This window comes from Triticum urartu, chromosome 2 (assembly GCF_003073215.2).
Source record: "Triticum urartu cultivar G1812 chromosome 2, Tu2.1, whole genome shotgun sequence".
Lineage (NCBI taxonomy): Eukaryota > Viridiplantae > Streptophyta > Magnoliopsida > Poales > Poaceae > Triticum > Triticum urartu.
In genome coordinates, this window is record NC_053023.1 from 211,209,280 (window position 1) to 211,224,382 (window position 15,103).

Consider the following 15,103-nt stretch of genomic DNA (forward strand, 5'->3'; position numbering starts at 1 on the left):
GCAAGCTTGCAAAGTGGTGCACTTGCTAATTCTGTTTTCAGGGACTTAGCAATTTCACTAAGTCCTGGAGCTGTTTATCTCATGATGCCATATGTTCTTGTTGTTTCCTAGTGATTTGTCCCTCTTTTGAGGATGATCAGTAAGGAAGTTTTGTTAATATTGTAGTGCTCTATCCATCCATGTCTTTGTTTGCAATTATGGAGCACCCTAGCTTGAGTCAATCGAGCTCTACTTTTGCTACTTTGTGAATCTGGGCAGATTGTCAACTTGTTTGCAATTTTGCCGGTGATGTTGTAGTTGATCCGTGCATGCTATGCTATTGTTCTTGCCATGACTAGCTTGCATTTTGTGCCTTATTGAGGGGTGTATGCTTGTCTTGCCATGACTTGCTCTGTAGTGAGTGCATCGAGCTCGTAAACATGCCTACTTGAGTTATATTTCAGCATGTGTCAATTTTTCACTAAGTCTGAAAACTGATTATGTTTTTGCTATGTTCACATGCTTGCAATTGTATTTTATGATCCCTTTTGGCTCAAGGTCACTAAGGGACTTTTGTTAAGCTCTTTGAATAGCTCCATGCCATGCTTTAATTTGCCATGTTCAGATCTTGTAGCATGTAGTTTTGTTGCTCCAAAGAGGGCTACCTGATCTGAAATTCCAGACAAGTGTTGATTTCACTAAGTCTGAGATCTGTTTGCCATTTGCATTTTTGCCATGCTTGTTTGAACCTGTTAATAGATGAATTGGCCGTAGCTCAGTGCTATACTTTTGTTAAGCATCTTGTGTGCATCCCTGCCATGTATTTTGTTGTCATGTTTGGGTGCTGTAGCATGTTCATCTCATTGCATTTAGATGCCTACTTGCTGTAAATCGCAGACCGGTGTCATTTTTGAATCGCTTGCCATTTCCAAACCGTAACTCCGATTCCGGCGTTCTTTATATCGTTTTCAGGCGATTTCATCTCATCTTTCCAGTGGAACACTTGGTTTTCTAAGTTGATTCCAGGTTCATACATTTCCTGCCATATCTTGCATTTTGCATCCCGCATCGCATCCCGCATAGCATATCATCATTTCATCATATTGCTTGGTCTTGCACGTGGTTGATTGTATCCTTGTTGCTTGTTTGTCTTGTTTGGGTAGAGCCGGGAGACGAGTTCGCTAACGAGGAGCCTGTTGAGTTTGCTTTCGAGGATCCAGTCAACTCTGACAACTGTACAGGCAAGATGATCATACCCTCGAAATCACTACTATCTTTGCTATGCTAGTTTGCTCGCTCTTTTGCTATGCCATTGCTACGATGCCTACCACTTGCTTGCAAGCCTCCCAAATTGCCATGTCAAACCTCTAACCCACCAATGTCCTAGCAAACCGTTGATTGGCTATGTTACCGCTTTGCTCAGCCCCCTCTTATAGCGTTGCTAGTTGCAGGTGAAGATTGGAGGCTGTTCCTTGTTGGAACATATATTTTACTTGATGGGATATCATTATATTGCCATGTTATCTTAATGCATCTATATACTTGGTAAAGGGTGGAAGGCTCGGCCTCTCGCCAAGTGTTTTGTTCCACTCTTGCCGCCCTAGCTTCCGTCATATCGGTGTTATGTTCCTGGATTTTGCGTTCCTTACGCGGTTGGGTTATAATGGGAACCCCTTGATATTTCGCCTTGATTAAAGCTTTTCCAGGAATGCCCAACATTGGTCTTACCATTTGCCACCTAGCCTTTTCTTTCCCTTGGGTTCTGCAGACTCAAGGGTCATCATTATTTTAACCCCCCCCCCCCGGGGCCAGTGCACCTCTGAGCGTTGGTCCAACCGAGCGATGTCCGGGGCTACCAGGGGCAACTCTGGGCTGGCCTACCCGACGTCTGGCTCATCTGAGTGTGCCCTGAGAAAGACATATGTGCAGCTCCTATCGGGATTTGTCGGCACATTCGGGCGGTGTTGCTGGTCTTGTTTTAACCTGTCGAAGTGTCTTGAATTACCGAGATACCGAGTCTGATCGGAACGTCTTGGGAGGAGGTCTATTCCTTCGTTGACCGTGAGAGCTTGTCATGGGCTAAGTTGGGACTCCCCTGCAGGGATTGAACTTTTGAAAGCCGTGCCCGCGGTTATGGGCAGATGGGAATTTGTTAATGTCCGGTTGTAGATAACTTGAACCTTAATTAATTAAAATGAATCAACTGAGTGTGTTACCGTGATGGCCTCTTCTCGGCGGAGTCCGAGAAGTGGACACAGTGTTGGAGTAATGTTTGCGGAGGTTGCTCTCTAGTTTCTCGCTCGCGCTTTGCCTCCTCTTCTCGCTCTCCTTTGCGAATAAGTTAGCCACCATACTTGCTAGTCGCTTGCTGCAGCTCCACTCCTTTTTTACCTTGCCTTACCTATAAGCTTAAATAGTCTTGATCGCGAGGGTGCGAGATTGCTGAGTCCCTGTGGCTCACAGATTACTATTACACCAGATGCAGGGCCTGATGATTCCGCTCCAGGTGACGCGTATGAGCTCAAGTGGGAGTTCGACGAAGACTCTCAACGTTACTATGTTTCCTTTCCCGATGATCAGTAGTGGTGCCCAGTTGGGGGTGATTGGGACCGTGTCGCATGTTGGGTTCTCTTTTATTTTGGCGCCGTAGTCGGGCCATGAGTGTTTGGGTGATGTAATGTTATTTATATACTTGATTGACGTGGCGAGTGTAAGCCAACTATGTTATCTCCCCTTTATTATTCATATTACATGGGATGTTGTGAAGATTGCCTAACTGGCGACATATGCCTTCAATGCGATTATGTCTCTAAGTCGTGCCTCGACACGTGGGAGCTATAGTCGCATCGAGGGTGTTACAGCAGAAGAGTGAAGGCAGAACACCAAAGGCCATCTGGTCTCCTCCAACCTCTTGCCATTCCAGAATGGAAGTTTGACCGCATCGAGATGGATTTCTTGACTCGGTTTCAAAAGTCCAAGCATGGCAATGATGCTATATTCGTTGTCATCGATAAACTCACTAAAGTGGCTCACTTTCTACCTATCAAAGAGTCTATCACTGCAGCTCAATTGGCAGAGCTGTATACCTCTCGGATTGTCCCGCTGCACGGCATTCCATAGGTGATCTCTTCAGACCATGGCAGCATCTTTACCTCCAAGTTTTGGGATTCTTTTCAGAAGGCCATGGGCACCAACATCCGCTTCATCACAGCTTTCCATCCTCAAACTAGCGGTCAAGTTGAGCGTGTCAATCAGATTCTTGAAGATATGCTCAGGGCTTGTGTGATCTCCTTCGGTATGAAGTGGGAAGATTGTCTTCCATATGCCAAATTCTCCTACAACAACAGTTTTCAAGCAAGTTCGGGCAAGGCCCCATTCGAAATTCTGTATGGCAGGAAGTGCCGTACTCCACTCAACTGGTCAGAAACCGGTGAACGTCAACTTCTGGGAAATGACTTGATCACAGAGGCAGAGGAAATGTGTAAAGTCATTCATGATAACCTCAAAGCAGCGCAATCGCGCCAGAAGAGCTACTATGATAGTAAGCACCGTGATTTGGCTTTCGAGATCGGAGATCATGTTTACCTCCATGTCTCTCCAATGAAAGGTACTCGTCGCTTCGGTATCAAAGGGAAGCTTGCCCCTAGATACGTGGGTCCTTTCAAGATCGTCAGCAAGAGAGGCGATCTCGCCTATCAACTCGAGCTTCCTTCAAACTTTGCAAATGTGCATGACGTGTTCCATGTCTCTCAGCTCCGCAAGTGCTTCAAGACTCCTGACCGCACCGTCAACTTCGAAGACATGATCTCCAAGAAGATCTCTCTTATCGTGAGCACCCCGTTGCTATTCTTGAAGAGACTGAACGCAATACTCGCAATAAGTCAATCAAATTCCTCAAAGTCAAGTGGGCACACCATTCCGACCGTGAAGCCACATGGGAACGCGAGGATCACCTCCGTTCTGAGTACCCGGCGTTCTTCCAGTCCTAGATCTCGGGACGAGATCCTTTCGTAGTGGTGGAGTGTTGTAACACCCCGGATGTAATTTACCTTATATGTACTCCAACTCTTGCCGTTTCCGGCGCTAAGTTATTTTATTTCCTCGGGTTCGGGTTTTTGTCTCCGTGTGTTGTTGTCATTGTCATGCATCTCATATCAGGTCATCATGTGCATTGCATTTGCATACGTGTCCATCTCAGGCATCCGAGCATTTTCCCCGTTGTCCGTTTTGCATTTCGGCGCTCCTAGCTCCTCCGGTGGGCCTTTCTACATTCTTTTCATGTGTGGGGTTTAAAAATTTCCGGATTGGACTGAGACTTGCCAAGCGGCCTTGGTTTACTACCGGTAGACCGCATGTCAAGTTTCGTACCATTTGGACTTCGTTTGATACTCCAACGGTTAACCGAGGGACCGAGAAGGCCTCGTGTGTGTTGCAGCCCAACACCCTTCTAATTTGGCCCAAAACCCACCAAAACCCTCTCCATCATCTAGAGCATTCGATCACGATCGTGTGGCCAAAAACCGCACCTCATTTGGACTCTCCTAGCCCCCTCTATGCCTATATAAAGACCTCCTTCCCCAAAAATCCGGGCGAAACCCTAACCTACCTTCCCCTCTCCGCGCCGGACGTGTCCGTCCGCCGCCGGACACGCCGCGCCGCCGCCCGCGCCCAACCACAGGGCGCCACGTGTCACCACCAGCCGCCTCCCGCCGAAGCCCGCCGGGCCCAAGGCCGGCCCTCTCCGCCGCCAACCGGGCCACGCCCCGCGCCCGCTTGCGATGCCGCCTCCTTCAGCATCGGCCACCCTACACCGCCGTGTCCCTCGCTGCTCCGCCGCGGCAAGCTCACCGCCGGCCACTGCCTCCTCGTTCCGGCGCCGCCCCAACGCTGGCCAGATCTCGCCGCCGCGCGCCCGCGCCGCGGGAGCCGTGCCCCGCCGTCGTTCTGCACCAAGCTCCACGCCGCCCCGGCGTCCTCCTCCCCTCCGGCCGGCACGCCTCGCCAAGTCCGGCGACTCTCCGGCGAGAAGCCCCGGTGATCCTCGTTTTGCGTGCGCGCCCGATCTAGATCCGGTCCGGTTGCTACAGTAACCCTAGATCCGGAGGGTATAATTTCACTAAGTCCCCAGTTTTTAGTATTTTTGGCAAACTTTGGCATGTCGTAACTCCGCATCCGTAACTCCGTTTTGGGCGTGTAGCATATACAAATGGTCTTCTCAGAGAGTACATCATTTCATCTCACTGCATCATTTTCATTTGATCTTATCTTGATGCCCGAAATGCTATTGGAATAGAGATATTTGAGTTAATTGTCAGATCTGCTGCACCAAATAGCTATTTGTCATTTTTGCCATGATTACTGTGTGCATGATATGCTCCTGAGCTCTACATGTGTTTTGTTATATTTTTTGCCATGTTTACAGAGGTGCTATCCATGTATTTTTGTGACATGTGTGGTGTCTAGCACAAGCTTGCAAAGTAGTGCATTCGTTAATGCTGATTTCATGGACTTAGAAATTTCTCCAAGTCCTTGATCTGTTTTTATCAATATGCCATATGTTCATGTTGTTTCCTAGTGATCCGTGCCTCTTTTGAGGATGATCAGTAAGGATGATTTGTTAACATTGTGGTGCTCTATCCATCCATGTCTTTTTTCGCAATTATGGAGCATCCTAGCTTGAGTCAATCGAGCTCTACTTTTGCTATTTCATAATTCCTGGCAAATTGTCTACTTGTTAGCGATTCTGCCGAGGATGTTGTTGTTGATCCGTGCATGCTATGTTGTTGTTCTTGCCATGTCTAGCTTATATAATATGTATTCTTGATGGGTGCATGCTTATTTTGTCATGCCTTGCTCTGTAGTGAGTGCATCGAGCTCGTAAACATGCCTACTCGTTAACAGATTTGCATGTTCCAGTTTTTCACCAAGTCTGTAACCTGATTATGTTTTTGCCATGTTCACATGCTTGCAATTGTATTTTCTGTTCCCTTTTGGCTCAAGTTCACTAAGGGACTTTTGTTAAGCTCTTTGAGTAGCTTCATGCCATGCGTTTCTTTGCCATGTTAAGTTCCTGTAGCATATAGTTCTCATGCTTCAAAGTGTGCTACCTGATCTGAAATTCCAGACTAGTGTTAATTTCACTAAGTCTGAAACCTGTTTATCATTTGCACTTTTGCCATGCTTGTTTGAACCTGTTAATGGATGTATTGGCCGTAGCTCAGTGTTCATATTTTGTCAAGAATTATGAGTGGATCCCTGCCATATATTTTGTTGCCATGTTTGAGTGCTGTAGCATGTTTAACTTGATGCATTTAGATGGCTACTTGCTGTTTATCGCAGACCGGTGCCATATTTGTTTTGCTTGCCATTTCCAAACCGTGCATCCGATTCCGGTGATCTTTATATCGATTTCAACCGAAATCACCTCACCTTTCTAGTGGCACTCTTGGATTTCCAAGTTGAGGCCAGGTTCATTCATTCCTTGTCAAATCTTGCATATGCATCACATATCGCATCCCGCATAGCATACCATATTTGCATCATGTTGTTTGAGCTTTGCACGTGGTTGATTGTGTTCCTTTTGCTTGTTTGTCTTGTTTGGGTAGAGCGGGAGACAAGTTCGCTAACGAGGAGCCCGTTGAGTTTGCTTTCGAGGATTCAGTCAACTCTGACAACTTTGCAGGCAAGATGATCATACCCTCGAAATCACTTATATCTTTGCTTGCTAGATGCTCGCTCTTTTGCTATGCCTATGCTATGATGCCTACCACTTGCTTATCATGCCTCCCAAATTGCCATGTCAAACCTCTAACCCCACCATGTCCTAGCAAACCGTTGATTGGCTATGTTACCGCTTTGCTCAGCCCCTCTTATAGCGTTGCTAGTTGCAGGTGAAGATTGGAGACCGTTCCTTGTTGGAACATTGGTTATTATTGGGATATCATTATATTATCTTGTTATCTTAATGCATCTATATACTTGGTAAAGGGTGGAAGACTCGGCCTTTGTGCCTAGTGTTTTGTTCCACTCTTGCCGCCCTAGTTTCCGTCATATCGGTGTTATGTTCCCGGATTTTGTGTTCCTTACGCGGTTGGGTGATAATGGGAACCCCTTGACAGTTCGCCTTGAATAAAACTCTTCCAGCAATGCCCAACATTGGTTTTACCATTTTCCACCTAGCCTTTTTCCCTTGGGTTTCGCGGACTCAAGGGTCATCTTTATTTTAACCCCCCCCGGGCCAGTGCTTCTCTAAGTGTTGGTCCAACTGAGCAATGTCCGGGGCTACCAGGGGCAACTCTGGGCTGGCCTACCCGACGTCTGGCTAATCTGAGTGTGCCCTGAGAACGAGATATGTGCATCTCCTATCGGGATTTGTCGGCACATTCGGGCGGTGTTGCTGGACTTGTTTTATCTTTGTCGAAGTGTCTTGTAGAACCGGGATGCCGAGTCTGATCGAAATGTCTCGGGAGAAGGTTTATCCTTCGTTGACCGTGAGAGCTTGTGATGGGCTAAGCTGGGACTCCCCTGCAGGGATTTGAACTTTCGAAAGCCGTGCTCGCAGTTATGGGCAGATGGGAATTTGTTAATGTCCGGTTGTAGATAACTTGAACCTTAACTTAATTAAAATGAATCAACTGCGTGTGTTACCGTGATGGTCTCTTCTCGGCGGAGTCCGGGAAGTGAACACGGTGTTGGAGTAATGTTTGCCGTAGGTTGTTCTATAGTTCTTCGTTCGTGCTTTGCCTTCTCTTCTCTCTCTCTTTTGCGAACAGGTTAGCCACCATATATTCTAGTCGCTTGCTGCAGCTCCACATATTACCTTGCCTTTCCTATAAGCTTAAATAGTATTGATCGCGAGGGTGCGAGATTGCTGAGTCCCCATGGCTCACAGATTACTTCCAAACCAGATGCAGGGCCCGATGACTCCGTTCCAGATGATGCGCTTGAGCTCAAGTGGGAGTTCGATGAAGCCTCCCATCGTTACTATGTGTCTTTCCCTGATGATCAGTAGTGGTGCCCAGTTGGGGCGATCGGGACCGTGTCGCATGTTGGGGTTGATCTTTTATTTTGGTACCGTAGTCGGACCATGAGTGATTGGATGATTGTAATGCTATTTATGTACCTTGTGTGACGTGGCGAGTGTAAGCCAACTATGTACCTGTCCCCTTATTATCTATTTACATGGGTTGTTGTGAAGATTACCTTACTTGCGACATTGCTTTCAATGCGGTTATGTCTCTAAGTCGTGCTCCGACACGTAGGAGATATAGCCGCATCGAGGGCGTTACAACGGATGACTCTGTGTGATTTGCAGCAGTGGCACCACACCAACGGCAGCGGGTTGCGATGAGCAATTGGCTACGGTGCGCGTGCCGGCGGCGGTGTGATGAGACCCACAGGCGATGATATGGGTGACGACTTGGCGCATATCTGGTTGTTGTCTGCTGAAGAGCAGGTGGACGAGGAGCCAGCAAACATGGTTGCTGCGGCCAGAGCTTCTGATGCTAGGCAGAGTAAGTAGAGAAGAGGAGAAGCGAACGTTGGATATGTCAGTTTCATTACTTGCAGAGTAGCATAGCACCATATATAGTCATAGTCTAGGTTAAGATTTGAACCATCTACAGGAGCACGTCTTTATTTTTTCTAAAACTCGGCAACGTCTCTTTACTGGTACACTAGCTTGTTCTGTACGCCTTCCCAAGTCTTTGATTTTCTTTCCCTTTTTTGCAAGGAAGGAAGGAGGACAAAATTGAGAGTTCCCGGGACTCAAACCCAAGACCTCTCGGTTGAAAACTAAGGGTGCTAGTCACTTATGTGGCGAACGTTCCCTGTGAGGAGGACGGCAGACGAACGCATTTTCCTCGCAGTTTTCTTCCTATATATAAAAAAGTATGCTACTTGGTGTCCGCTTAGTCAACAAACGATTGTGCCAACCTTGACCGTTGGATTGACATTCAACGTCTATCGCGTTTCTTCAGTCTCTTCTTCCTCGAGCCGCCAAAGCCAAACCAGCGCCGGCGGGACCGCCTGCTCCCGCCTCCCATGGCTGGCTGTGATCTTCCTCAGCTCCTGTACGTTCCCGTCCGAGGCCTCACCATCGTCCTCTGCCTTGGTTCGCTCGCTGCGGCGCCGCCCTCCGGTGTTGTCAACATGGTCAACAACCGAGAGGAATAAGGAGATGACTGTACATGTTGAGGATGACAGTAGGGACCCAGCAGCGCGCGCAGTAATTTTGTTTTTTCGGGACGGAGAAGGGTATCAACTGGGTTGTGCGGGACTCGTGGCCCGTCTAGCCCAGGCTTTTATTACATATGTTTAGCACATGACCAGCCCAGTTTGTTTTTTTCCTTTCTGAAAATGGCTAGCCAACTATTTTGTTTTTTGCAGAATGACCAACGTAGGCCTACTTGCTTTTCTACGCCCTGCTGGGCCGGAAATCTTTCAAGACGAGGAGGGATACATTTTTCCCAGAAAATGGGCTATAAGTAATAATAAATGGGCTATAAGTAATAATAAATGGGCTGTAAAATGAAAAAATACAGCAAACAGGCAATTAGTTCCAAAATATTGTTTTCTTTCAGATTTTGATATCTTAAATTTCATTGTTTTTGTGCGGGTAAAATTTCATTGTATTTAAATTAAGGTATATTTAGATTTAAAATTAATTTGAACCTGGCTAGAAATTTCGGGCTGTATGCTGTTTGGGACAGATTTGGAGGCTGGCTTGTGGGTCTACTAGGTTGACGTGTACTTTGGCTTTGTCAACTTAGTCCACAAACGGTTCTAGCAGCAGTGACCGTTGGATGTTAATCCAACGGCCGTGCTGCTTCTTCAATATCTGATCTTCTTGCTCCAGCCGCCCAAACCAACTCCGGTGGGACTGCCTGCTCCCGCCTCCCGTGGCCGGCTGTGTTGCCGCACAGGCCGCACCGCCCCACCCTACTTCATTGCTGGCCAGGCCATTCCTCTACTCACCCACACCTCCTGTTATTTTCCGGCGATGGCAGCCGGACCAGTAAACCCTCGTACTCCCCACCGCGTGGGCAACCACTGCCGAGTCTTCCCCGGCTCTGTGTTGTTCCCTTCCTAGGCCTCGCTGTCGTCCACCGCCATGGTGCTCTCGACGCGGCCTGGTCAACATGGTCAACGAACGACATCCATCGATCGTGGACTGTACGCGCAAAATAATGATTCCTCCACCTGATAGCTGGGACCCACCGGAAGGGCCTCTGTATTTCGCAAAAAAAACGTTCCCCCCGCTGACATGTCGGAACCACCAGCTATATCTTCACACGCAAGGAAGTGCCTCCTTATTACGCACACAAAAATGAATACCCCCTACTAGCTAGGACCCACCATAGTGGGAGAATGAATTGTGGGACAACTAAGTTGACGGGGACGGAGGGCTTTGTCAACTTAGTCAATATGAACGATTCTAGCTCTAGTGACCGTACGATGTCCATCCAACAGCCGTAGTACTTCTTCAACCTCTGGTCTTCTTGCTCCAGCCGCCCAAAGCAGCGCCGGTCATGCCGCATGCTCCTGCCTCATGTGGCTGGCTGTGTTGCCACAGAGGCCTCACCACCCCCTACTATTCCCACCGCTGGCCAGGCCCTGCGGCGATGACAGCCTCACACCGCAGCCGAATCAGTGAACCCTCGTACTCCTCTCCACGTGGGCTTCCACTGCCGCGTCTTCCCCGGCTCCGCGTCGTCGCCTTCCTATGCCTCGCCGTCGTCCACCATCGTGGTGCTCTCGGCGCGGCCTGGACAACGTGGTCAAGTAATGACTTCCATCGGACATGGACTATACGTGGAGAGGCTGATAGTTGGGACCACGGCCGCAGCAAGGAAGTGCCTCCTTATTACGCGGAAAATAATGATTCCTCCACCTGACAGTTGGGACCCATCGGACGGGCCACTGTATTTCGCGAAAAAAAACGTTTCCCCCTGACTGCTGGGACCCACCAGCTACATCTTCGCACGCAAGGAAGTGCGTCTGGGCAAAAAAAAGGATTCACCCCCCTGACTGCTGAGACCCACCAGCTACATCTTCGCAGGCAAGGAAATGCCTGACAGTCGGGACCCACCTGGTCGAAGCGTACGTAGCGTTGTCATTCTGGTCGCGAACGTGTACGTACATATATACTGGTGGACGTAGAGGCGCACATGTGTCGTAATAGAGGTGCGTGCGTGTCGTAGTAGAGGCGCGCACGTAGCATGTACACGTATGTACAGCGGCCAGGGTGCAAGAAAGAAAATACGGCCACGTATATGTACATACAGGCGGGGTTTCGAACGCCTACTCGCGCATACGTACGGCCAGGGCTCGTGTACATGGCTGGGTCAGAACGGATAAACAGCGTCATCGTCATGTTCATGGGCAGGCAACGGAATGCGTCGTGTTCATGGGGAGGCAACGGAATGCGTCGTGTTCATCGGGAGGCTACGGAACATGTAGGAGCCAACCAGCTGGGTCGGAACGGAATGCATGGTCGTGTTCACCGGGTGGGCTTGGACGGAACAGGCGATGGAAACGAGGCATGGCGTACTGCACAATAGAGGAAACGAACCTCTTACGTTCGAAACGGGGTCTTGTTGATCGGGAGGGGTCTGGCGTACCGCAAAACGGAGGAAATGGACCTCGTACGGTCGAAACAGGGGTCATGTTAATCGGGAGGGGTGTGGTGTACCGCAAAACGGAGGAAACGGGCCTCCTACAGTCGAAATGGGGTCCTATTCATCAGGAGGGGTGTGGCGTACCGCAAAGCGGACGAAACGGACCTCCTACGGTCGAAACGGGGGTCCTGTTCATCGGGAGGGGTGTGGCGTACCACAAAACGGGACTCCACGGGATATTGTTCATCTCCACCGTCGACCTCCTCCAGACTCCACGGGCTACCGTCGACCTCCTCCAGCCTCCATGGGCTCCTGTTCATCTAGCCTCCACCGCACGCTACTCCATCGGCTACTGTTCAACCACCCCTCCATGGGCACCCCTCCACCGTCTACTGTTCATCCAACCCTCCACACCACGGGGTCCTGTTCAACCACCCCTCCACGGGCACCCCTCCACCGTCTATTGTTCATCCAGCCCTCCACCACACCACGGGGCCCTGTTCATCCAGAGGCAATGCCACCGCTCATTGTTCATCCAACCCCCCCCCCCCACAACGCTCACTGTTCATCCAATCGACCAACTTCAGCTAGCACCAGTAGTGAAGGAATCGCTCGACCGGGTTCAGTTAACAAACATCGATCGATCGCTCGGGTTCAGTAACGCGTAGCCTGCAGTGCAATCGCTCGGGTTCAGTTAGAGCCCAACGCCTTGCACACACGTGCATACGTGTACGAGAGAAACGCGCATCACCCAGCCCCCGACCTCCCACCGTAACCGGGAACTCCCCAAAATTTTCCTCCCCCTCGCTTCTACCATGGTTTTTTCCGTCATGGACGGCCCAAAGAATGTCATGCGGCTGCATCTCCGGCCCGCCCAGGATGAAAAGCCCATTTTCTGTCATGATTTTTTGTCATAGAAGTAGGGGCCCACCACATCTATGATGATACCGGGTTTTGTCACAATTATCGTCATAGAAGTGTCATATGTATGACAGAAAAAAATTTCGTTCAACCCAAAATGTCACGGATGTGTCTTCTTTTTGTAGTGTCATCAACCAGATTCTGCCACATGTATAATCTAGAAGACTCCATGGTTGAACTTAATTCATGACTAACTTTGCCACAACTAAGCTTAGGCAAAGTTATTAGTTCTTCAAAATGAGAGCCACAAGTTGGCAAGCCTAAGGGAATCTTGCCACATTTTTTGTGTGTATGTCATGTGGGGCCTTAGTATGGCTTGCCTAAGGTGTGGATTGAACCAAACACTCACCTAAGTTAATCAAACTTGCCTAACCTTACATTCCACCAGATTTTCCCACATGTTAGAATCCAGAAAGCTCCACATGTAGAAGCATAATGCAGAAACCACCAGAATCTCATGCGTGCAATGCACGTGTACCTTACTAGTACTAGTTGGTAGTAGTAAGAAACAAATTCTAGTTTTGGCACGAGCTCGTACTGCGGGAGCACCACAAGGCCTTCCGCAGGAGTTACATTTCCCTCTCGGGGCCCACGGGACCGAACTTAAGTGGCTTAGTGCCCGGCCTATGAGTCAATGACATGCGGACCTTAAATGCGGCTGGCCCACATGTCATTCTCATGGTGGTGGCATGGTTCGTGACTCACTCGTTCGAGATGAACCGGCCGGTGGTGGCGTGGCCGTGGCGAGGGTGCCACAGCTGGGCGTCGGGGCGTTACGAGGCGTAGATGGCCACACCGGCGGGTACTACCTGTAGTACATAAGTACTCCAGCTGAGGATTGATGCCCGGGACGAAATGTGTCACAACCGTTGGATGAAAATTTGATGGTACGGGAGTACGGATCGGAGCACAGCAGCGGAGCAGTCAAACCGCGTCCAATCGGGTGTGTATGTGGTAGAAAGTTGATGGTCGCCGCAGTTCAGCTGGCCCGCATGTCATGCACACAAAGGCAAAGGAGCGGTGGGGCCGAGAGGGATGAGGGGCACGTCGGGGGGATGAGGATCCCCTGACGTGAACAATCCTACCATTCTTTCACTGACAAGTGGGACCCATAAGCGTGGGTCCCACCTGTCAGCGAAGGAAAGGCAGGGCAAGGCAGTGATAGCCACGTCAGAGGATCCATGTCCACGTCGGGGGATGTCGTGCCGTGGGTTGGAGCGGTGTCGTGGGAATCGTGTGTGGGTGTGGCAGTGGTAGAAACAAGAAACGTGATGGTCGTCGTGGTTCAACTTCCATGGACAAGCTGTCATGTCTGCTGACATATGTATATCAAAACTAGAGTGTTTATATTTCAAGCACGTGAACAAGTATTATTCTACTACTTTGGATCCATTGCAACGCACGGGCCAGCACATTGGTAGTAGTAGTGTCCATCTCTATCTCTAGAGGCCTTCCCTCGTTCACCCTTTTCTCTGACAAGATAAACTACTCATACAAATGCATCTTGATGTTCCGTGGAACGCACGAGGATGTTTCCTTGGGGGTCTCTGCAGCACGGCGTGGCCGTAGTTGCAAGTTAACGCCCCTTGAGATGCCGACGTTGAGGGGCACTCAGATTTCCTCCGATGAGCAGGTAAGATGAGTTTGATCACATAGTAAATGCATTCTAAAGACTACTTCCGTGTCCATTTCCTAATTCTCCCCCTGCCCACTGTTTCACAGGTTAGGCTCGGTGCGAGTGGAGATTGGCTTGCATATGTACGGGAGGGTACCAACATCAATTTGCACAACATTTACAACGGTGACACCATTCCCGTAGAACCTTTGTCCAACATTGGGATCAGCCATGCAACGGGCCACCGCATGAATTGGTATGATGGAACCACTGTGAGATTGAATAAGATAGCACGAACCTTGCACATGGCGGTCAAAGGCGGACCATGCAGTCTGCGGCCGATTTGTTGCCGTACGAGTAGGAAGCCGATGTGCTCCTTTCTAACCGCATCTTCGCGGTGACAAACCAGGGGACTTATTTTGTATGGGACACATCCTACGATATACTCCCTCTCTCCCAGTTTATTTGTTTTGAATCTTTTCATTTTATAAGTTTCAAATTCAAATTTAGAGCTCCCCATCACATGTTGAGATTACAATGTCCATTAAATCGTTTCGTGCATGTATAGTAAAGAAACAAATCTCGAGTTCGGCACGAGTTCATGTTGCGGGAGCACCACAAGCCCTGGCGCAGGAGTTACATTTCCCTCTCAGGGCCGTCGGGACTAAGCTTCAGCACCTTACTACACCTACCTTTGAGTCAATAACATGTGGACCCGATAGGTGACTGGTCCACATGTAATGCTCCCATAGGAAGAGGGGCAGTGGGGCCAAGAGGGGTGAGCCGCAGGTCGGGGGACGTGTGGTTTCATGGGTTCAAGCAGCGTCGTGGGAATCGCGAGTGACTGTGGTACAAACTTGATGCTCACCGCATTTTAGGTGGCCCACATGTCATGCACACAAAGGCAGAGGGGCGGTGCGGCCGAGAGGGGTGAGGCGCACGTCGGGGGGCGTGGTGCCGTGGGTTGGAG